This window comes from Equus caballus, chromosome 2 (assembly GCF_041296265.1).
Source record: "Equus caballus isolate H_3958 breed thoroughbred chromosome 2, TB-T2T, whole genome shotgun sequence".
NCBI classification, from domain to species: Eukaryota; Metazoa; Chordata; class Mammalia; order Perissodactyla; family Equidae; genus Equus; species Equus caballus.
In genome coordinates this window covers 64,183,466-64,208,360 of record NC_091685.1, presented here as the reverse complement: position 1 = coordinate 64,208,360, position 24,895 = coordinate 64,183,466, and the positions used below count along the sequence as shown (strand labels likewise).

At 47.8% G+C, this 24,895-nt stretch overlaps 1 long non-coding RNA gene and 1 other non-coding gene across 10 annotated transcripts; both read left to right on the top strand.

The window, feature by feature from the left end:
• The first annotated feature begins 571 nt into the window (after window positions 1-571).
• Window positions 572-19,531, top strand: LOC102147856 (uncharacterized). Of its 9 annotated transcripts, none has more exons than XR_011434544.1 (8): window positions 589-727; window positions 13,638-13,737; window positions 14,280-14,486; window positions 15,055-15,111; window positions 15,466-15,582; window positions 15,900-15,991; window positions 18,929-18,991; window positions 19,302-19,531. It is a non-coding gene; the product is annotated as an uncharacterized lncRNA (long non-coding RNA). The 9 variants fall into 9 exon arrangements; XR_011434548.1 differs by having other exon boundaries at window positions 590-727; window positions 14,283-14,486; XR_011434547.1 differs by lacking the exon at window positions 589-727 and adding an exon at window positions 13,037-13,395 and having other exon boundaries at window positions 14,283-14,486.
• Window positions 16,173-16,240, top strand: MIR124-1 (microRNA mir-124-1). Its single transcript, NR_032792.1, has one exon. It is a non-coding gene; the product is annotated as a microRNA mir-124-1 (primary transcript).
• Window positions 19,532-24,895: the final 5,364 nt, after the last annotated feature.

Genomic DNA, 24,895 nt, shown 5'->3' with positions numbered 1-24,895 from the left:
AGAAACTGGCACCCCAAAAGCTGAGTGAGCAATTCAGGGAGACATTTGTGAAAATTTAAAAGTAAACTACCCCTATAGCTAATCAGTCCTGGCCTCTCCCCTGTTCCATTCCCAGCAGATTATGGCAGGAAAGCCAGCACCACAAAGATAATCTCATTCTATCAGGCTGAATGATGTCGCCCTAAACTGTGGGAGCCTGTAGAAACACCACTCTTGAAGAAAAAAGCCAGGCATTTGCACTAGGATGCCCTAAAGACCGTGTCACATCAACAAACACAAATATTGCCTTAGTGTATATGTCTGAATCAAGAAGCCAGATCACAAGCCCGAATGATTAGATCTGACTTCACAAGGGGGGTCTGATCTTAGCAAAAGCCAAGTTTTCGCAAATCCTTCCTTTTGGAGATTGCAATGTTTAAAAGTAAATTTCCTCCTACCACTGAAACTCGCAGGTGGAAATAGCCCTTGGAAGAATGGAAACCCATTTCCCTCTGCAGCAATCCAGTCTGCCTCCCAAAGCTCAGAAATGTGCTGTGCTCAGCATTTCTGTGCTGATGCAGCATCCATGGTCAAAAAGGCGGGCGCTGCAGCAGCCGCAGCAGCAGTGGCTCTAGGGGGTGGAAATCAGATTGCACCATTTCTACCTCATTTGGCAGCAGAAGCACCGAGACACAAGGAAGATGAGGTTCAAGTCCAGAGGCAGCTGGGCTATGTCACTCTAAAGGTGGTGAGTAAAATGGCTATTCAATGGGGCATTAGGTTTTTGTGCTAAGTGAAGATTCTGGGTGTAAAATGGTGTGTGTGTGTGTGTCTGTGTGTGTGTCTGTGTGTGTCTGTGTCAGTGTATGTGATTGTACACACGGATGGGCACTCATTTTCACTGAGCAGCAATACTTGGAAAACTGTGAGTGGAAGAAATAAATAGAATGTAGTATTGTCGAGCTGGAGGGGTTCAGAGAAATCATGCATTCCAAGCCCCTTGTTTCAAAGAAGAGGATCTGAGGTTCAGAGAAGTGATTACAGAGCTAATAAGTGGTCAGGTCTAGAACCCAGTGCAGAATTCTTCCCATTGCTCTATGTGGGTACAAGATGCCTGCCTCTATGCCAAGTGACCTAATCCCTGGGAATAGACTGCAGTCACAGCACTAGTGTCGCTGAGGCACTTCTCGATGTTTCCAGTAAACATAGGAAGCCATTTCTGACTAACTGCAACCTAGGGTGCAGCAGAAAAACAGCAGCACATGTTTGCTATAAATTGCCCAAGTCCTAACGGCTACCTCCTCCCCCGAGGTTATCCTTTGGATCACCCTGGAGCTATACAGCATCAGCAAATTTTCCCATCAGGGTCAAGCGGGTTGTTGATAGGACTGGAGAGGATGCTTCATCAATAATATCCCCCTTTGCTTGGAACAAATCTTTGCTGAATGCCATCCATCTGCCAGGCACTGTGCAAGACTCCATCACATTTTTTACTACACTTAAATTCTCACCACAGCTTCATGAGGTATTGTTATCCATACCCCACAGGTAAAACTGAGGCTGAGTGAGGTTAAAATGTGCAGGCTATTTTGAGTCTTTTAAAAATTTCTAGTTGTTCCAAGAATCATGGTTTTAAAAAAGTTATTTTCTATGATCCTCCTTACCAGAATGACCATTGCCCCTGAAGTGGAAGGAAACGTTTTCTCTCTAACAAAAAGCAATTATCTGCAACATTCTGGATCAAGTGTGTAGTCAGAGCAGAGAAAATGACATTGAACATTTGCAAACTTTGACTTTAAACTAGACATTGCACGGGCCTTTCGGGTTTTCTCAGGTTTCTCTCCTATTTGGGGAGATTCTGGTTCAAGTTAAGATTGCACAACAAGCTTAGGAACCTAGGTTTTTTAGGATAGCTCTAACCCTGATGGTGTGGTCTGGAATAAGTCACTTTACTTCTCCAAGTCTCAGCCTTCTCATTGATAAACTGTCAGCCAAGACTATCCTCTCTTTGAGCACTGAAATGTTTCTGTATGTGTTCATTCATTCACGTATTCAAGCGTTTCTTGAGTTCCCAGGACGTGCCAGATGTAGTGCTGGTGGTGGAAGGAATTTTAGGGATAACCCCCTCCAGCCCCATACCTTTCAAGCCTTGCAAGGTTATTTGCCAACGTTAGAGTTCCAGTCAAACCCACAAGATGCTGTCCAGCATGCTTTCCATGAACTATGCACACCTTATCTCCAGGGCCCCTCCTGGCTCCAAATGATTTGGATTTTCTTTCTCCTTGTTCTCTTCTACTATAACACTTATTGAGTGTTAAAAACACTGTGTTGAAACACAGTGCCAGGCACCGTGCTAAGCAGTTTTCGTGTGTTACATCATTTAATCCAGACAATAATCCTGTTCAGTAGATAATATGATTAGCCTCGATTTATGGATGGAGAAACTGACAACTTGACCAAAATTGTACAGTTAAATAGTAGTGGGGGCAGAGTTTCTGTTTGGGAGGATGAGAAAGTTCTGGAAATGGATAGTGGTGATGGTTGCACAACATTATAAATGTACTTAATGTACACTGAATTGTACAATTTAAAATGATTAAAATGGTACATTTTGTGTCATGTATATTTTACCATGATGACATTGAAAAGTAGTGGGGAACTTAAACCTAGGCAGCATCCAGCTCCAAAGCCTTCCCCCCACCAACCACTTCTCATCCATCCCCACCACAGACAGGACCCGGAAAGGAACTTCTCTCCAACGGAGGGCTTAGAAAATTTTTTTACTTTTTAGTTTCTTAAGAAGCCACAAAATTATGCCCACACATCAGGAAAGTTCCTCTGTGTTGAAGGTCAGCAGTAGCCTATTCTGAGTTATGATCACATTCCCAAGGCTAGAAGAGTCAGAAATCACTTCCACCTTCCCTCCCCCATTTCTCTCCCAGCCCATGGGCTAAAGCTCTGACTACAAACTCGATTCAACTTCAAACACATTTAAATATCAGGTAGCTCCTTTGCACAAGTTCCCAGCTTACACGTTGTAGAGGAGTAGAGATGAGAAAGATAGAGTTCCTGCCTCAAAGAGTTTACAATCTAGCAAAAGGAGTAAATACACAAATAACTACAGAAGAAAAGTCACTCAATGGAAGCACTGAGCGCCTCTGCTAGATGTGAAGGCTACAGAGATGAACAAAGCACTGTTTTAGTCTGCTGCAAAGATGACACAGATGCCACGAGAAGGGCCCTCTGAGGAGAGAGACCAGATTCTGAAGAGAGGGAAAGGTATTTGCAGTGGAGGGAGATTTGTCTTCATCCTAGAACAGCCACAGACCTATTCCAGACGGCATTGGAGTCTAAATCTCGCCACCTGCCGCCCCTCGTTTTCTCTTATCATTGTTTTTTTCTTCTCTTTTCTTTAGGCTTACTCTGTTTTTCTTTTTTTAACTTCTTCCGTTGGATACTTAGATCATTAGTCTTTGATCTTTCTTCTTTACTATTATAAACATTTTAAAGCTATAAGTTCTCCTTCAAGTATTTCTGTGACTGCAAGACACAAAGTCTTTTATATGTAGTATTTTAATTAATTAATTAGTAATTTACAACATGATTTCTTCTTGGGTCAGTGAGTTGTTTAGGAATGCCTTTTTACCCCCAAATGTATGGGGAAAAGCAGATGGATTTTTTCCTTTGCTAATAATTCCTCACCGAATTATATTGTAGTCAAATAACAATCTGTATGACATCATATCATAGTATTTGCTCAGACTTCATTTGTGGGCTAGTCCATGATCAAGTTTTATAAATGTCTCACATATACTCAAAAAGAATGTAATTTTTCTAATTATTGACAAGAGGTTTCCAAGCTTCTCCATTGCAGTAATCTTGACAGTGTGCTGTTTAATTCTTCTATATCCGTTTCAATTGTTTTTAGCAATTACCAAGAGAGGTACCTTAAAATCTCTATCACTTCCAATTTGTCATTTTCTCACTACAATTGCTTCATTATTTGCTTTCACATTTTGAAGCTAAGTTTCTAGGAGCATACAAGTTTAGAATTGTTTTTCTACTTAATTGTTCTTTTTACATTGTTCATTATGTGGAGACCATCTTTATTATCGATAATGTCTTTTGTCTTCAAGACTATTTTATCTGACTTTAATAAACTACACCAGTTTTCCTTTTGGTTAGTATTTACCTGTTATTCCTTTTTCCATCCTTTTCCTTTCACCTTTTTGTTCTGTGTTTTTGATGCATCTCTTGTAAACAGCATATACCTAGATTTTATTTCCGGTCCAGCTATGTTTATTTCCTTCAAGCTCTATTATGCAATTAAAGGAAAATTTATATCTTACCTAAAAATTTTAGGTATTAATTTCCAGGAGATTTTCAGGTTTCTTATTGCCAGAAATGAAGGGTCTAGGACCCTACTATTTAAGAAGATGTCTAAGGATGCTTTTTTGCAATGTCTCCCTTAGGGTGTTAAAAATTGGCCCTCTCTCTTACTCAGTCTGTGCTGTTCCATCCCATCAAACAAATCCTAAATTTCATCTTGTCTCTCCCAGACATCCCCAAAGAACTTCACATGCACAGCTAAAGTCTTCAGTATGTCCTCTTGTTTCTGCTAGTAGATTGTACAAGAAGGGAAATAGTGATAAAGTAGACACTGTAGGTTGTCACTTCCTTGAAAACAGACCTCAATTGTAAGGCTAAGGTCTTCAAAAGAAAGGGAATTGCTTAGACCCCTGGAAAACATAGTTGCCATCGGCCTCCTCTGTGAAACCATTGCCATGAGGCATTGGAGAACTTCTCTAACTGTTGTCAAGAACAAAGCCAATTACATTAAGAGTCTTTCTCCTTTTTTTTGGGGTAAAAAAAGTGTCTTTAGCTAATATTTGTTCAGCACTTACTATGACAAGGCACTGTGTTGTGTTTTGTTTGTTTGTTTTGAGGAAGATTAGCCCTGAGCTAACTGCTCCCAATCCTCCTCTTTTTTGCTGAGGAAGACTGGCCCTGAGCTAACATCCATGCCCATCTTCCTCTGCTTTATATGTGGGATGCCTACCACAGCATGGTGTGCCAAGCAGTGCCATGTCCGCACCCGGGATCTGAACCGGCGAACCCCAGCCGCCGAGAGGAGGAACGTGTGAACTTAACCACTGCGCCACCGGCTGGCCCCTGTGTTGTGTTTTTTATGCACTGTGTCACTTTATCCTGACAACAACTCTCTGAAGTAGGTATAACTATTCGCCTTCTAAAAGAGAACCCCAAAATCTTGGGGTTCTGTCAGAGCAGTGATCAGGCCCAGTGAGAAAGCGAGTCAATGGACTCTATAAGATCCCCAAACAGAGAATTCTCCTCGTCTCATCAGGACCCGCCTTGGTTTCCTGCACTATTGTGCAGCCCTTTCATCTTTGATTTCTAGCCATTTAATAACTACGTGGCCTTGGGCAAGGTGCTTCCGGCCTCTGGGCCTCAATTTCCCCATCCTCCAGCTCTAAGATTCTCTCCCATCTCTGAATATGCTTCTCACAATGGAGTCAAGACTGCCTGTCACCTGGGGGAGGCAATGTTCCCCACCTGCTGGACCTCTGTTTCTGTGGAAGCTTCTAGAACCCTCAGGATTCAAAAACTTTCCCCCAGCATTCAGGAAGAGTTGGTAGCTGCATTTCTCCCTGTTTCACAATGTGCTGTTTTTACAATGCTCATTCAGTCAGATTGTGGGTCAACTATGGGACAGCTCATGAAATAGTCCTTCCCCAGCCTCCCCTTCTGCTCAGACTGGGGCTAACCATGGACACGCAGCGTGTGGCATTGCATTTCACCTTCCCACCTCCCTTGCCCCCTCTTCTTCTGGGGCAGGAAGGAGATGACAGGAGCAGGGGTCATCCCTGGCCCAACCCTTTAGAGAGAAGGCAGAAAGACAGAGAAGTACAAAACTTCTCTCAGGGTTTTCTCTCAGTAAACAATAACCCTGTGATGTCAGCATTATCATCATCCCTATATTGAGTCCTCAAAGTCACCAAGTAGGTGGGTGATGGACCTAGTATGTGATCTCACGTCTGTCTCAGCTCCAAGACCCATGCTTATTCTCCTACAGAGTCCACCCTCTACGGTAGAAGAGGACAAAGACCCATGCAAAACCAGCACAATTTCAGAAGTGCCAGGAGACCGTTTTCTGTCTCCCCCAAACAGCCATCCCTCACCACCTTAGGGGTTCCCAAAATGCTATTAATTGATGTTGCAGCCTTTCAAAACTTCCGTTGAGAATAAACATAATGAGGTGCCGGTTACTGAGGTGAGATCTTGTCCTGCAAACATCAGGAAGGAGCCTCGTGAGTGGGGAACAGGGAACAGAACAAAGAAAGGCTGGAGCTCTGGGTAAATGGAAAGAATCCCTGCACCCTCCACTTAACAGAAAGAGAGAGGGAGGCTCAGAGGGAGAAGTGACGCGGCCAGGTCATTGTTTGTGGCAAACCAGGAACTAGAACCGAGGCTACTCCCAGACCGGTAGCCCACACCACACGGCATTTTGCCAGCATGCTGGCTCCTTTATTATATGGTAACTCTTGGTAATGTTGTAGTTGTTACATAAGACTAGTAAGAAATTTAGAATGAAATGCCATCTTTTCCTGTCTTAGGGCAGCTCAATAATTTAAAAATATAAATTAAACTGAGAAATAAATCCCATAAAAACGAAATCCCCCTCATTTCTCTTTTACTCCCTCCTGCCTTTTCTATCACTTGCTTCAGTCCACTGTTTCCTTTCATGTTGTTTTGATAGCTGCTCATGGTATCTGATCATGCACCAAAAACAGGGAACACCTCAGCCACGCAGGGGTCCTCCTTCAAGCAGGAGCTCGTCCAGAACCAAATGGAAGTATGTTCACCTTGATTTACAGTCCTCCAGCAGCAGAATTTCCCCGGGCACTCTGCCCCCAAAGGAGCCCCTGAGTCCTTCTCTATTTTCCAGCTCCCTCCACCACCCCACCCCAGGTGACAAAACGCTGTGACTGTTAAGAGCTGTTTAAATGCGGAATGTTATTATCACTATATATCATCCAGATCGGCTTTCTAGGTTGTACTAAGATGTCAGAATGATGCAAGCGAACATTTTTATTATTTAGGATACAGTATACTAAGTTTATGTTGATTACTCTAAGTATCATCTTTGAAAGATAACTAGCATTAAAGTGTTGATAATGTTCCACTTTTGCAATCATATTTGCATAGCGTACAACAGAGTTTAGCAGGAAAAATTATCTTAAGTGGTGTTTCTCATCTGCTCTGTCAGTCTCACACGGCTTGCTTCAACTTGGTACATGAGGCAGGACAAATGCTTACAATTTTTTTTATATCAGCTTTACATTATATAATGTTATTCTTGTTCCTTCTGGTAAGCCTGCAGCATGGAGTTGTAACGGAAAAAGCAGAGTCTTTGGGGCCAGTCATAACTGGATTCCAATTCCAGCTTATGCACTTGAGAAAGTCATTTAACTGCTTGGGGAAGCCGTCACCTCTTCTGTAAAATGGAGTTAGCGAGGCTGTGAGATTGTAAATAATATAGGAAAAACATCTAAACTGCACTGTGCCTGGCACGTAGCTGGCTGGCATGCAGGGGCCCCCTTTGTTTTGCATACAGTGTTCTTAAATGCTGTTTACAGCATTTTGAAATTAAAGATTAAAAGTAAGCTGTCATTCCCCGCACCGTAGTTCTCGCTGACGATTCTTTGGCCTCCCAGTAGAGTTATATATGCAGATAATCTGTTTGATGCTGCTCAACACAGAAGGGACACTGATATTATTGTATGAACAATAGTTGAATGTCTCCTGAGTGTCGGCTACTGGGAAATAAATATTCTAGATTTCATCTATTCATTCATTCATTACAAACAAACTATCCTCCAAACGACCCCCTCGCTCTTCCTTTTTCCTTTTCCTTTTTTTTTTTTTACACTCCCTCAGGCCTGCTACAGTCTTTCGCCCAATTGGATGCTATTTTTCATTTTCATCTTGTCACCACCTAATGTCCAAATTTATTTAAATCATCCTCAGACACAATCCTACAAGATATGAATCACATTTGGGTTTTTTTTTTTCCTCTGACTTGTCAGCTGTCTCGTTTAAGATTGACAAGATTTCCATTTTAGTAATTTCTACTAATTCTGCTTCAAATCCGTAAGTTAATGAACACACCAATCGGCACCTCATTATTAGTCAGGACCATTTTTTTCTAGTGTAATGCACTGATTTCATAATTTTTAGTACATGTTAGCTGCCTCTAAATGAAACTCAAAGAAAACCTTGTCCAGTTTGCATTAAAACAGTGTCTGGCATATGAACACGAGCATCATATCCTCTCTGTGGTCTCTTCCTTTATGCATATGAACACTTCGTTCGCATGCTCCCAACAGACTCTTAAATATAAACAAGGCTTTTCCCTTTATAAAGGTATGTTGAATTGTATATCTCCGCATAAAGATGAAAGGAAAAACGGATAGCTTGCCTGCACCAAAAAACAGTACAAGTTCTCCAATGCAAACACAATTTGACACATGCTAAAAATTGCCTGAAGCACTGGCGAGTTATGGATCTTCTCCCTGGGGCAGATAATTCATTAGGAAATAGCCTCATGCCCTATGTAGCAATAGAACAAAAATATTTACTTGTGGTAATATCAGATGATAAGGGTAACAGGGTTTCTTTCTCAACAAGGTGGGGGCGGGGGGGGAGGGGGGAGAACCCTGCAGTAGATGCCCATCATAAGCATTGCAAACGAATCATTAGTCTTCATCCTGCAATCTAGGTCATGATGGAGCTAAAGGGGAGGGCTTTTAAATCTGCTACAAGGCTCAAGTGGGATCTGCTTATGTGGAGGCACCAGAGGCAGACTGCTACATTGTGGTGAGGCATTCTCAGGGGGATGGAAAAATGCTTTCACCTCATATAGAGACCTTTTCCTGACCCAGAGAGTAATCAAGAATAAAGAGAGTTATACCTTCAGATGAAAGCCATTTAAACACACACACACTACTTTTCCCTAAGCTCTCTGTGCTCAACTTTTCAGGTCCTGCACAGCATCTGCCAGGTAGATTTTAAAAGAGAGACAATGTCTTCCAGACTCAGGAACATGTAGATTTTTTTTTTAAACAATAGAATCATACACTATTTGCGTTGAAAGGAAGTTTACAAATCATCTACTCCAAGCACCTCATGTTGAAGAAGAGGATGCAAAACAAGGAGAGTGACTTACTTGCCCAAGGTCATACAAGTCACCTGCATCATGCCACAGTTTAATTTTCTTTTTTTTCCCAAAGATTCTTTTTTTGTACAATATGAATAATTTATTAACTAATGGAGAAACAAAACAAATTGACTTGGTAACTGCCACCTGATATACTAGATATGTGTCGGAGACTCTTGCCATGTGCCTCCTTCTCCAGAACAGTTATGAAAGGATGCTGTTTGCCAGCCCTCTGTCTTGAGGGTCCTTCCTCAAAACCCCTGGCTGTAGCTTTAATGTGATTATTTTCCAGGCCTGTTGAGGCACTTAATTCACGTGGCCAAAGGCTCTGAAACTTTTGTGTGGCTCTTGCCCTACCCCTCCGGGGCCACAAGGGGCTGGCACAGGAGGCGTGTTTTCCTAAATATGTTCTGAAATACTGCTAAAACTAGAGAAATTTAAATAGAAAAACTTGAATTTCACAAAATCAAATCCAAGCTACACATTAAATGTACTGGCTAGGGTTTAGTTGGCTATTTCTTTTACTTACCAAAATCCTAAAAAACACTCGAAGTTTAAATGTACCAGAAAAATACACAGGCAAGAGGTGAAGAGAGCTGGTTTTGTTCTTAACTTTAGCACTACGTTTGCTACAAACCAGCCACATGGCATCCAGAAGCAAGTTTCCCTTCTCTCTGGGCCTTGCTTTCCTCTTCTACGCAAACAGGAAGGAAACGAAAGGATCCTGGGATTCCATCATTAGTTATGCCATTCAAATAATATCTACACAATTGTTTTGTTTATTTTTTTGAAAGCCACAGTAACTGCAGAATTATTTGTAGCTATTTCCAAGGATGTGAACTGACACTAAAGGAACACTTCCGTGTCTGCTCAATCTATGCAAAGCTTTCAAATCAGGTCGTTTCACTATTGAGATAATTCTCCAAGACAATGTCGACTGACTTTGGACTAAGCTTATGAATCTAACCTTTTAACCAGTATTTTTCCCCCATTTAACTTTCCAGATTGATTTAAGGGTTTTTTTTGCCTCCTCCTTATTTTAAAATATTTGTTAAGGGCTGAAGAGAACTAGGAGTAGACAGTAGGCAGTATTCACAGGCACACGTAGATTCGTGAGAACAAGCCTCATTCTTATCTAGCCTGAACACCTCAGGAGGAGCAAAGTTTTGTATTCAGCTTCTCCAGCCACCAAAACTTGAAGGTTATAGAATATTCTATTTCAGGACACCTTTAAAAACGAGGAGCCAGTGTAAAAGTACTGCAGAGTGTTATTTTGATTTCTGCCACAGAATGAATCACTCCTGAATGCAAACCCCAGCAAAGAATGCGTTAGAGGATCCGCCATCATATTAAAAATTAAATCCGGCTGCATTTCATAATGGGCTTTCCTTTTGAAAGCACGGTTTCATCTTCTCACCATGGAAATTTCGCTCTGATGGCTGTTCTTTATGGTTAACACTGAGGCATCGGCTGAGGTCAGAACCCTGCTTCTCTGAACAGGGAACCACAAATGTCACCGACACATGGTACGCTTGGCAAATAATATATTTCTTTCCAATCTCCTGTGTCTTCAGTTTGCCTAACGTCATGCTTGTGGTAAGCTGAGGAGAGTTTATTTCTCGGGTCTTCTCTCCTTCCTTTGGTGGGACCAGCGGGAGGCATGCAATTTACAATGAATTCAAAAGTGCACCTCTTTTGATTTTTGTTGCTGTCTTTATTTTAACCTCCAAGAAGAGAGAGATTTAACTCAGTCTTCACCCCAGGCTAAGCTAATACTTAGGTCATGTCTGAGCTCTCTGGGGAACCCCCGCTTTATACCATCCGAGGGGCAATGGTGTCTTTTCACGTGGAGCAGCACAGCTGTCCAGCCATATGGGCCCCAAACAGCCCAGTCAATCGGATTTGGGGAGGTTTTACAATGTAATTTCTTAACGTGTTAGTATATGGGGCGAGTTTGATCAGGAGTATAGACAGCTCTTAAGCCCAAGGGTTTAGGTTTTAAGAAGCCATCACAAATGCCCCAGCATCTGATCAGACTGGTTAAAAACAGATATGAAATCTGTGACTGGGGGAGGGGAAAGGACTCCTGAACCCCTCGTTGGAGAAAGCCCCAAGGGTAAGCTCTAACTATTAATTCAGCATCAGCTGGTTTTCCCCCCTTTTCTTTTTTAACCCGGGGCTCATCATTTGAGGCGTTCCCACTCAGGCCTGCAGAGCCTGTTACAAAACCATCTCTCTGCTCCCCTCCCCCCATGCCGCAAGATGAGAGAGCAAATATCCTGCAATGCAGCAACAGCGCAGGAGGCCCGCATTGAAACCGTCCTCAAGCTAAACAAAACCAGGCCTTTAAGGAAAAGCACGGAAAGGACAGCAGCGGTATGTCTTGCTGCCCTTCAGTCAAGACAACCTGGAACTCAAGTCGCAGCCCCAACCCTCCACGTAAAGGCGTTCAGAAACCGTCTGCTCAAGGACTTCTTAGTGAACGGAAAATAAATAGTCCTGAATCTAAAACCCTCATCAAAATGGTGGAAGCCTTGAGCCTAGCTATCGCCAATATAGTTTTTTCCACCAGAAAAGTATTTTAGTTTGAAGGGAACATTATCAGGATGGTAAGTTTCCTCCTGAAAGATATCCCAGATGATGGCTTTTTTCAACTAACTACGGTCTTCAGACATTAAAAATCTACTGCAGGATGGTTTATATTCTTTTCTTCTCCTCTGTCGCTCTCTCTCTCCCTGCCTCTCAATTTAAATCGCTTCTTAGAATTTACAAAAACTGCTTATTTTTAAGCTTCTCGTGGTACATTGTTGGAGGCAAAAAGCCAGTGCTATGAGGTTTTGAGATTGCTATTCTTCTCTTTTGGGGGCAAACACGCAATAATTGACAAGAACCTAAATGGCCTTGAAGCGAACAGGGTAGCGCCAGGTCACCATTCGCTGGGCCCATTCCCGCTCGGTGGGCGCGCATCTGCCGCGACCCCCGCAGGACCACTCTCGGCCGCCGCGCGCGGGCCATCTGATTTGAGGAGCTGCTTTTAGCTGTCAGGGACTTGTTATTCCTATCCATCTCTCGTTGTTCTGAATCCAGCGCTGCCCAAGAAACACTTAGGTTTTTTCTTAAGTCATCAAAGAAGACAAGCCTGAGTAGGGGAAGCAGATGGGCCCTGCGTGTGCGGAAATGGCCGGGGTTGGGTTGACTCTGGCGGCTGCTGAACCGACTCTTCGGAAAGACCGAAGATTTCTCATTGCTAGTGGGGTTTGTTGGGGGTCGGGGAGGGAGGGCGTCTTTGGGTTTTGTTCTTATGGGCAGATTCATTCTGAGTCCTTCCTTAAGGCCAAGCTAACCCCATGCTCCCGGAAAAACACACATCACGGCCACAACCACCACAACAAAAGGCGCCTCCCCGAAGTGAGTCTAAACGTACGCGGGACGGGTGGCGGCCGGACGTGGAGGCGCACTTTCGTGCCTCTCTAATCTCGGGTGTCCATCTGGCCCCGGCGGGCGCGGGCGGCGGGAGGGCGCCGGGGGCTGGGAGGGGGGAGCCGGGAGGGGAGCGCGCACGTATCCAGAGGCCCGGGCACGCGCGCCCGCTCTCCTTCACGTTCACCTTGACTGCAGGGGGCCGGGGGATGGGACTACCATCACCCCCGCCACCAGCCCTTCTCCCCACCCCCCGCCGCTGTCCTGCCCAGACGCCAGCTTGGGGCTGTGGGGGAGAGGGGGAGGTGCAAAGGCGCCCGGGTCGCCGCAGCGACCGGACAGCCGCACGCTCTCCGCAGTGATGTCAACCGCATCCTCCGCAGCCCCTCAACCACCCCCACCCCGGGCCTTGTCCGCGCCGCGGCCCGCAGAAACCCTAGTCCGGCGCCTCGGGCCTGGGGACGAGAAGATGAGGGCGTGCCGATGCGCCGAGCCCCCCGCTCCATCTGCAGAAGCGGCAGAGAGAGGGAGTGGACGAAGCGCGGTGCCGCGGCCGCTGGGGCCGAGGAAGGCGAAGGGGGCGGTGGACTCAGGTGTAGGTTCGATGCCTCGGGTCGCTGAGGGGAGTCTGCCCTGGACTGTACAGCCGAGGTCACGTTAAGGGAGCTGAGGGCACGGCCCACTGCAGATGCCGCGCGTGTGGGCACGGCAAAAGCGGCCCCTTCTCCCAGGATAGAAACGGATCAACGGAAGCGCGTGTGAGTGTGGGGGTGCGAATCGCCACCTCCAGCCTTGGCTTTCCCGCTCTTCCGAGCGCTCCCACTTCTCACTTTCCCCAAATCCGCATTTTCCTTGGCACAGCTCTCCCCGAGCAAGAAGGAGAGGGAGGTACCCGGGGGCAGTGAGAATGACGTGTGCTGGTGCAGAGAGGGCGTGGGGGGCTGCGGGCCAGGCGCTGTGGACCGGCTCCTAATCCTCTTGTTTTCGGTACTGTCAGCAGATGTGGCTTCTTTTAGCTGAATAATCCGTTAAAAGAATAATAATTTTTAAAAAGGAGATCGACCTCACCCAAAGAGGACGGCGAACGGGATTAGGGCTTGGTAAGGATAAATTAAAAGGCTCCAAATTCTCTCTGTCCCTCTCTGCCTTCCTCTCTACCCTCCCCCCTCCCTCCTGCTCCCTCCCCTCCCCCACTTCTTCCCCATCCCCTGCAATCCGCACTCGACGCGAGTTCACGCGGAGGGCTGGATTTCCAGGCTGAACCGCAACTTGCGCTGCGCGTTATTATTATTCATCTGAGGGTGCTGCCGCCACAACCTTTGCCTCCTGCGCTCCTCTCCTTCCCCCCGGCCGCCGCCGCCAGCAGTGCAGTCCCTCCTGCACGCATGCTCTGGTTCACCAAAGGGAGATTCTGAATTTTTTATCACGCTCATGATCATCATCATGATGCTCCTTATCATGGTTACCATTTCCTCCTGCCAGGTGGAGCGACCACCAGCGCCTTCTCGCCGCCCGCCCCTTCCTCAGCGAAGGAAGCAATTCGGGCCCAGGCGGCCGCTCCCTGGATGCGGACTTCCTTTGCCTCTGCGCAGCCCTCCCTCATTCATCCGCGTGTATATTATCTTGATCCCTTTTATTCCAGTAGATCTACTGCCTTTCGTTGGGCTGGCTGAAACGCTGCGGACTGAGACCAGTCTCTTCAAAAGGAAGAACATAAAGAGGAAGACCTTGAGTGGACCCCCGGACAAAGCACTTTGGGCTCGGCGAGAAGGGACGCGCGGGAGCGCTGGCTCGGAAACAGTGATCTCCGGTGCCCAAGGGCGCCCGCCCGGCGCACGGACCTCTGAGGGTATTCGGGCTGAATTTGATTTATCCTTTTGGTGTGCATGAACAGTGTCATTGTTGGGGAGGGCCTGGGTTTGTTGGAGGTTTTTTGGGAAAGGGAGCTGAACTGTGGGAGATCGGATAGACTTAACTTGGCTTTCCTGCTCCCCGACTCACTTTCTGGAGATCCGGGTGTTGGAGCGGAGACGGGGCAGCAGAAGGCTTAGAAAAGAGTAGAAGCCGGAGACGTCGCCAGGAGGGCTCAGGGAATAGTGGGGCGAGGGAGAGGTGAGTGGGGACGCACCAGCTGGAGGAAGACTGCGAAAAGAAGGAGTTTTTTTAAAATCCTCCCTTCTGGTTCACAGGATGAGTTTTGCTGGGGATGAAAATGCGGGTGTCTATCGATAGGAGCTCTGAGAAACTGATAAAAATTGATATGTCCGTGTACACACATAAGGAGGCGTCTGGATTTGTGTGTAAACAGAGTGGAGAGATGGAGGAGGGCATGGCGGGAGGGGGCTTAAATAATGTCTTGTTATCCCTTTGGCTTTGGGGACTCTCATCCTCTCGCTCTCTCCCTTTTTTTGACCCAGGGATCCAGCCGCATTAGACACGAGTGACCTTTTAAATCTACGCCCACTCTTTACCTGGTAAAGCCCGTTGACAGTTTGGGGTGGGGTAGGGTGGGGTGGGGAGAGTGGTAGGGGTGTTTCGAAGACATATATTCTCTCTCTCCCTCTCTCCCCTTCACCCCCCTCCCCTCCCCTCTGTCTCCTCCTCCCTCGCTCTCCCCCCTTCACTCTTTCTCTTCCTCCCTCCCACCTCCCTCGCTCCCTCCCTCCCTGCTGCATTTTGCATGAGCTATCTAGGTCATTAGCATTTTAGCGTATGCAAGACTTGACAAAGCTGATGAGGGGCCAGATGGGCCTCGCTCTTATGAGTTTTTTTTCCTTTTTTTTTTTTTTTTCCTTTTCCTTTTTCCCCTCCACCACTTGGGACCTGAGCGAGAGGACTGCAGCAGGCGAGTTCCGGAAGGCTGACTGCCCAGATCCCGGCCCCGGCCCGCGGCAGCGGCCCCCGCGGCACGCCCGGCCGGGCTGCGCCTGGACTCCGTGAGCAAGGTAAAGGCGGCGGCGGCTCGCCCTGCCCTGGCAGCCGCTGCCGAGCCCCTGCTGCCCTCCTCGTTGCTTGCCCTCGTCTTCCTCCTCCTGGCCCCCCTCAGTTTCCTGGGCAAAGCGGAGGGCGAAATGGGTGGGTAGGGTTTGCTGCGTCGGGGCGAGGTGGGGTTGGTGTTGTTTTCTTCATTGTCTGGAGCTGCAGGGGAGGCGAGGCGCGGGGAAGGGGCGAGGGGAGTCGGGGTAATTAACACGGGGGAGGCATCTCTCCATCTCCCTCTTCCACCCACACCCTCCAACCCTCCACCCCCTCCGCTTTGCAGGAAAAAGCCTGGATCCGAAAGGATGGGGGAGAACAAAGAGCCTTTGGAAGACGTCGCTGTTATCTCATTGTCTGTGTGATTGGGGAGCTGCGGTAGGGAGGATGCTGTGGTCCTTTTCTCCCTGCACTCCCCTCCCCCATCCCTCTCCCCGCTGTCAGGACGCACGCACACGCGCCGCTTTTTACTTATTTTTCCTTGTTTTCTCATTCCATCTTCTTCCTATCTTCTACCTTTCCTTCCTTCCTCCTTTCCTTCCTCAGGAGAAAGGCCTCTCTCTCCGTGTTCACAGCGGACCTTGATTTAAATGTCCATACAATTAAGGCACGCGGTGAATGCCAAGAATGGGGCTGGCTGAGCACCGTCGGTCCGCGAGGGCCCGCCAAGGAACGAGCCACAGAGCCGAGGCGCCCTCCGCAGAGCTCAGCGCTGCGGCTTCGGGCGGGAGGGGTCACCGGCTCCCTCCGGCTGGGCTGCCCCGAACCGGAGCCCTTGGGGTGGGAAGGTGTGTGGCTTGTGCCAGACAGGGGCTTAGAGATGCAAACAGTCTCTGAGAGAGAAACAGAGGCTGATTCTATGACAGAAACGCAGATCTGTGCGAGCACAGATGCGGTGGGAGGGGGCTTGCCTGTGAGCGCATTGCGGAAGGCTTGTGTGCCGAGTTTTCTCTGGGCTCTGGGTGCATTGTGTGCGGGTCGACACCTTCCTCCGTGGCTGTGTTTTTGTTCCGGGCTTAGCTTTTGGTTTGCCCTTTAAAAAAAATAATCTGGCATCCAGAAGACTGGCAGACTGTGCCAGAGTTGAACTGCGGATATATTGTGTTTGCTTGAGGTTTGGGGGGAGGGGTATAGCCAGTGGAAAAGGAGGAGGGAGGTGTTTGCCACGCTTTGCTGTAGAGCTTTGGGCACCTGACAAGCTTAAGGAAGTCACTGGGATATCTAGGGAAGAAGAAACAAACTCAGAATGGTCCACCAGCTCCATCAGGGCTGAAAGCCTGGCCAGGGCCCTCAGGAGCCTCTGGCTTCCTCTTGCGCTATAACTGCAGTTTCAGGCAGAGATCCAGGACATATAGGGGAAAGGAGAGGCGCAATAACCTACATGTACCCAAGGGGGGGGGGGAGTATGCATTCCTTTAAAATCTGAACAGAAGGAAAAATAGACCGTGTACAAGTGGGGGTCTGAGGAGAGACTGTTTTGAAAGAGAATGTCAGGGAATGGAAAGAGTTAACTCTCTCATCCTGAAGGATCTGCTTCCCAAATTGGGCCTTCCTCCCCAGCCCTAGACCTAGAGCAGCTGCTGGTCCTAGAGAGCCCCCTCGCTCTGCACAGTGACAGCCCCATCCCATCTCCAGCTCTGTATTAACCCCCAAGCTGCAGTGGGCGGTGGCAAGACTTAAACTCATTAATTTACAGGTGGAGAAAATGGAGGAGGGGCAGGTCTCTGCAGAGAAAGGAGGCCAAGAGCTGGAGCTTCCTACCCAGAAAGCCTGCAGCATCCCTTTTCCCACCCTTGGCAGAGGCCTGTCTTTGCAAGGCCAAGGCCATAAGGGATGCTCAGGATTTGAGTTTGATTCCTGACACACTAACCAAGGCCTAAGAGAGTCTCAGTTGAGGCTGACTGAGGAGCTCTCTCCTCTCCAAAGCCTCAGTCTGGCCCACTAAATAAATTAGTATGCAAGGATACATGGATCCTAGCCTTTATGCCTCCCAGATATTTATTGAGTACCTACTGTGTACCAATCATTCTATAATTATTGTCTCTTGGGTTCTTCCTTAGCCCTCCTACAGGAGTGTCTGGAGTCAAGCCAGGTTAAGTGTGCCATACCCCATCTAGACACTCCCAGAACCTTCTCTGGGTCTGCAGAAATGTGCCACAACCTGCTCACCCCTGCAGAGAGAAAGGCTGCAGTTCACATCCTGCAAACTGCAGGTGTGGTGTGCTCCCAGAAGGCAAGCCCGGCTATAGGCCAGAAGAGACAGCAGCTTCACTGGCCCCTGTACCTCAGCCAGGGTCATCCTCAGAGGCACCTGCAGCCACTGCCTTCAAAATAGACCTCTCTCCCAAGGATGCTTTCTTGCCTTTCCCCCTCCCTCCTCGCTGGGAAGGCTGCTCTGACAGTTCTTTAGGGCCTGGTTTCAGCTTCTGAGGACCAACCCTTTGCCCCACAGTTGTCCACATCAGTGAGCCTCATCTCCGTAATTGCTTCCCCATAATTTCATCAGACATGGCTGTACCTTTTGCTGATGTGCCTGCCCACCAATACAATCTCCAAGGAATGCCCCTTTTAGGTAGAAAGCTAACACGCGTCTCCCTGGGAGCTTAAACCGCAGGCACCATGGACAAGGCCTGCCAGGTTCCTGCTGCCGATAATCTATGCTGGGAGGGGCGTATTTTTATTTTATTACTCATGCAAACACTTGTTCCAGAAAGCTTTACTGTGTGGGGGAGTGCCCTGGGGTTGCTGGGTCTGTGTGTATCGGGGTGGGGATTTTTCTGTGTTCACCAGGTCTCATTATGAAATGTGTTTTTATGTGGGGTATTAATGGCCAAAAATGGCAGAGAAGAATGCACCACTCTGCCCCCTGTGTAATTTCAAGGCCCCTTTTGTGTTCACCAAATAGAGGTATCAGAGTGAAGGTCAGTCCTAGCTTCTTCGCTTCCCCTATATTCGGGCCTGTTTATGTCCAACAATATTTATGTAAGAAACCTGAAGATTTCTGCTCTTTCAAGGCATTTCTTTAACTCTCAACATCATCTTCTCCCCTACCTGTCTATTTGAGCCCCTCTAATTACATCCTGTGGCTTAAACGAAGGGGAAAATATGTGATTTTAAAAGTGTAGGACACGTTTGAGGCAGTTTGCTGACTGACTATGCTCAGGCCCCCTTCGGTTCACACAGGCCACCATCATTATGGTCCTCATGCTGATGGGAGCTCATATGTTTTCAAAAGGTTACTCTACCAGATACTTTAAGATGGATTTAGAAATGTATCTAAAGAAAGACTGGTAATATTCTTTTTTCCCCTGCCAGAGACGGCCCAGGCCCAGATCTCTGTTTAAGCGGAAAGAAATTGATCCTTTAACAAAGACAAAGGTAAACTCTCTATCACTTCTATCACCAAAGGGCTGGGGAGGAGAGACAGTTTTTGTGGACACAGGAGGAGCCTTAGCCAGAGAAATAAATATTTGGGGGGAGGGTAGTTTCTCAGCGGGCATATGCCCATATACACACAGATATACAGACATTTGCTCGCATAACCACATCCATTGCTAATATTTATAGGAAAGCATTTAACCGCATACACACAAAAATCCATCCATCTATACTGTCTGCACAGGGAAATAATTTTCCCTTTCCCTCTACTGAACTTACATAATACCCCCACCCCTTGTTCCAACCTTAGAATGGAGTCCTCTGGGGGCAGCTGCACAGCATTCTCCCTAGGACAGATGGAGCCTCCCCTCCACATCTACTCTGTGGGTGGTTTTAAAGCCCCATGAGTCAACACGGGCTGAGGTTTGTGCTGGTGCTGTGTGTGTTTGAGGCTTGCCTGGCTGATTCACGGTGATGCGTATGTCAATAATAACAATTATGAGAATTATGATACCTAATAAAGATTTTTTTTTCTTCCAAGTCCCACCTACAATTCTTTCATTTGGGTGTTTTTGCCAAGTCTTACTCAATTGGACTTCAGTTTTTAAAAAAACATATTTAATACTTAAGTGAATCTCCAGCAGAGACACAGGACAAGAGAAAGGACTTCAAATGGGATTCATTGCAGTCAATGTACTCTGCTCTGTGCCACCCTCTGCGGGTCTGTGGTGGCCTGGAGAGATCGGCACCAAATTTAGATGGCCTGGAAAAAAAGCAGGCCTTACTGAGAGCAAAGAATGTTCCAGGTCAGAAATGAAGGGTAGCAACTCTCAATAGGTTCACCTTTTCGTTTTCTTGTCTTCTCCCTTTTGTCTTAAAATGGAAATGTTACCCAAAAAATGAGGACCTGAGTCATGGCTGCATACGCCCCAAAAGTGAATCTCCAGGATCTCTAGGGGCTCTCCCTCTCAAAATTAAAGTGAGGGGAGGATCATTTTAAATTAAAATCCAATCTACTTATTTCCTAAACATATACGTATACTGAAACCCAGGACCTAGGAGGCAATATTTTCGCTGAAGTTCAATTTGCCACTTGCGGTAACGTTTTTAAGGCGGTTCTTCGCGGAGAGCCAAGTGTGTGCGGGTCCTGCCGGAGACGGGGTGCCCAGCTCGGCTTCGCCACCCACCGGGCCCTCCCTGTGACCAGCTTTCGCACACGCACGGGGCTCTTTTCTCTTTTTTCTCCGTATGCCCCTGAGACATCTAAATTGAGCTACATGAAAGTGAACAAGTGCTGGTTTCCTTTTTCTTTGCTTTTTCGCTCCCGTTTTCCCGGCTTTGATTTTTTTTCTTACCCGAATCAAGAAAGTTGGGCTCCCAAAGGCCTGGTCATCCTGCATTTCCCAAAGCTTCAGGCTGCCCCGAAGTGTGGGCGGAGTCGCGGGCAGACGCGGAGAGGGCAGGGCCCGCTCGCCTGGGGTCACCAACAGCAGAGACTGTACCCAGAAAGTCACCTTTTTCCCTTGTCCTCGCTCCTCCCTTCCCCCAGTTTGACTCTAGCGCCAGAGGGACACACGACGGTCAACATTAGAGATGACTGCCTAGTCGGGGGCAGGAATGCGGGGCGGTCAGGGGAAGGACATCTTCCCTTCGGAAGCGGGTACATCCTCAGTCGAAGAACGGGACCTGGCCAAACCAAAGGCCCTGGCAGGACGAAGAGTCCTCCCCTGCCATCGCCCCGGAGCTTCCCGAGCCGCAGGCCTCGCCCGGACGCCGCGCCCTCCCCGCTGCGCTCCCCGCCTGCCTTTGCGCAGGGAGGACCAGGCGACCGGTCATCCGTCCCTCGCCGTTCGTCCTCCCCCGGGCCTCCTTGCCATCCACTCCAGGACCTGCGGCCTCCATGACCTAATCCCGCCCCCGGGAAAGCCTCAGAATGTGCGAGAAGGTGGAGCGGGCGGGCGCGGCCCGGGGGCCGGTAGGGCGAGGGAGAGGTTGGGAAAGGACCTTGACCCAAAAGTCACTTCTTAGCCACTCCTTTGGCTTCCCACCATCAAAGCGCTTGGGTGAAAGCACCATAAGGGTGGGTTTTGGCTGGGCGGGGGGGGGGGGGGGGGGGGGTGGAGGGGGTGGAGGGGGTGGGGGGCGGTGTGGCGAGCAATTTTCGCCTCGGTGCATCCTCCCGCACTCCCCTTTACGCCCGCCTGGCGGTCTGTCCTCCACACCCACCGCGACCGGCCAGGGCGCGGGCATCTTCCCTCAAGATCCAGCAATCGACCACCTCCGGCGACGCGTCCTCGCCGTCCCCAAACACCTCCTTCCCCACCCCTACAACACTCTCTCAAGACCCCAAAACAGCAATACCTCAACCCAGAAGGAAAATGACACATTTCTTCTTCAGCCTCAGCGCTAATCCCAGAGCCTACGCCAGAGGGGATGGAGCCGCTTAGAAGCGGGTTTGAAAGAGAGGAGCAGAGATGCTCCCTCTTCCTGGCCCTCCAAACCCCAGGCCCGGTCCCAGGCAGAAAGAGGGACGGCCGTTCTCGTCGGCTGACATGGTCTCTGTTTTTAAAAACTAAGGTCTTTCCTTTTCCGCATCTGCTGGGCCCGCCAGAGTGCAGAGTTAGTAATGTGAAGCTCTTTTGGATTAGTAGGCCAGTGCCCTGAAATGAGCTTCAGAGCCCTGATCTCAAGGTCACATGCCCAAGGAAAGGGAGCCAGTTAACCCCTAGAGGCCACAGGTCAGGACCAGAACGTGCCTGACAAAGGTCATGCCACCTACAGCTTCTGACACACAGAAGGGTGCACCTGGACTTCACAGGGGGCTTCCCTGCAGCCCCCTCCCACACTTAGATTGATGTGGCAATATTTATTCCCATTTAATTGAGGCACTGGTTTAATTTCAGATTGCTTCGGCTTAAGGCCCAATGGGGTTTTCTGCAGCTCTTTTCCCCAGTGCCTCTACAGAAACTAATTGCTGTTAATATCCAATTTTGGCTTTATTATTCGTTAGCCAATTATGTATCCCATAGCCCAGGCCCCTTGCTGCTCACTGCCTCTGCTGGAATCAGTTAACACTATGCCTGGCTTCTGCTCTTCTCCCACCCTTCCCCCACCCCAAGATGATTTACTGGGCACATCAGTTATTTTGTCTGTTTGTCCCAGCACTTAGCCCAACTTGGGGGGGGGGGGGGTGGTTACTTTCAGGCTATTTTTCCCTTTTGAGGGACATTTCTTCTTTGCAGTTGAAGCAAATAATTCCCACTTTATTTTAAGAAAAAGAAAATTTAAGTTTTTCCACTCTCTCTTCACCACCTCTGGGCTTTCTTTCTCTGGAGCCATTTTTGGAGTAGCGGTTTTTCAATCAGAAGAAAGCACCGTGCCTCAGCCTCCGAGCTTTCCCTCCCTCCCCACTCTCCTGTTCACCTCCCCGGGATCGGGCCAGGGCCCGCCTGCAAGTACCACAGAGATCTAACACCATCACTCAAAGAGAGTGCTTGGGCGACGTCATTTCACATTTCCAAGAGGGAAACTTGAAAAAGCAGTTTGGGAAAGGTGCCGTCTTCTGAGATGAGGAGGAAGCTTTTGTCTCCTCTCCACAGACGCCCTGGAAACGCTCCTGCTTTACTTCCTTACCGTGTGGAGCTGACGCATTTGGGGGCAATGGCCTTTAAAAAAACGTGTTCTTTTGCCACATTTTATTTGTGTCCCCTGAGTTCATTAATACACGGAAGCAAGCACTTCCTGTCACTGGTGCTCTGGAAACAGAAAAATAAAAGTAAAAATCATAACGACAGCAGGAAGATCCTTCTTTGTCTATTTTCCCTTCTTCCTCCATTTTGAAATAATGCTTTAAATCCTCTAACGTGCTCTCACATTTATCTCGAGCAGTTCTATAGCAACCTGCACAGTGTCAGCATCAGAATCGAATGGAGAGAAAACAAAATGTCAGAGCAGCTGGCTTTGGCTGAGGCCTCCCATGGCCACCTGGAGGCCCAGCCCCTTCTGAGGAAGGAGGAGGAGGAGGAGAAGGAGGCCGGGGGCTTTCATCCCAGCCTGGAAATCCTGTGGTCAGATTTTTCGTGGGGGGAAGTGGAGGCGAGCGTTGTGTAGGGCTGGGACATTGTTAAGAAGGTGCCTTACACATAAGGCTCAATAAATACCACCCAAACTGGATGTAACTAAATTAGCGGCAGCTGTCCTTCTGCTTTTCCTGCAGAAAAGCTACAATTACGCATTAAGGCCTCTTGAGCAGAGGATAGATAGGGTGGCCTCACAGGGAAGGAAAGAGCTTAAAAATATTTCTGGTTCATCCCCAAGCCTCAGCCCTCCTTCCCTCACCCCGATGCGTGGAGCCCGATTTTCAACCAGTTCTTGCGTGGTAGAGAGACTCCATCCATAGCCAGTCCCAGACACAATTCAAAGAGGGAAACACTCTCTTTAGAGCCTTTCTGTCTTCTTTACAGAGCACTTCTTCTACTCTCTAATTACCCTTATACTCACATCTCTTCCTTCACCGCCCCCCATTCACATCTCACCAAGGTCTTCTCCACTGGGGTGTGCCCTAAATAAATAAATAAATGCCAATTTCTATTTCCTTCTACTCTCCCCCCTCCAGCCCCTGGAAAACATCCATAGTCTCACTAGTCACGAGCTGTTAGGAGAAAAGCAGTGAAGTCAAACTATTTCACACTAATACGTGAATTGCTTAGTGTCTTAACTTTCCCAAGGATATCTACGTTTTAGAAGAGGCACTCACGTAGCAAGTGGGATCTCATTGTAGGAGTTTCTTGTAAAGGCATCCAAAAGTGGGGAGGCAGGACAGCATCAACTTCCCCACTTTTTGTGGGAGAATAGCCTCATCACCCCTTCATTCCAGACACACCAGCGCTCCGAACACATGGATATGACAGAGTTAATAAGAAAACACCTTTCAAGAACTCCAAGCACTGACATTCTACTAGTCCCAACTGAAGGCAGGTAGGAGTGTCCTTTAACATAGACACCTGTGAATTTTGCAGTAATAAATGAATATCGGTCTGGGTTAAGGCCACCATGTTTAAAACCAGCCCTTTCATGACATTTTGCATAACTGTGAATTCTGATTTTACTGTTCCATGAATCACATTAATTATTTGATTAAATACTAGACATGGTGAGCCCTCTTCACTCCAGTAACCCAGAGTCGACTCAAGGAAATCCTAGGCAAAACCAGGAATTGGACAGAGCTTGACTTGGGCGTGTTCCAGCATCGGCTCTGTTCTCTCTCCTCTCCCCAGTTAGCCCTTCCCTTTTCTGACCGGAGCTCCCTCCTCTCCTTGACACTCTGACTGTGCCCTGCTCCCACCGTGCATCTACGTTGTGAACAATGGCAGAGCCAGGGCCCAGACCAGGTCCTTGCAGAGCAAGGAGCAGCGCGGGCGGTGCCTTTTCTATAGGAACTGCCTTCCCAGCTTGCTGCCAGCCTCTTGGAGAACTTGGACTTGGAAAATGTCTAATGTCTCTGCCCTCTTTCCACTGTTCCCCTTCTACCTCAGCATCTTGCCGCCTTCATGTGGACCATTAATCAATAGCAACAGCATAGCATGAGAGGTTACGAGCACGATCCTGCTGCCAGCCCACACTGTACCCCCATCGTGTTAAACCTGTCTTATCCGATTCCTGAATCACTCATCACACTGTTGACTAAAACCTATCCAGCAGCATTTGGGGCAGCTAGGAAAATTATTTAATGTGATACCAGGGCCTCTCAGAAGTCTAGAGGGATTTCATTTCTTCCATTTTTTGAGGCTTCCAGGATATTACAAAACTAAGAAATGCCAGAGCAGGGTTACCCAAATTGTGGTTTGTGTTAGATGCTTATAGATTAGAATTTAAAATTACATGATTAATACCTACTTTTAATTC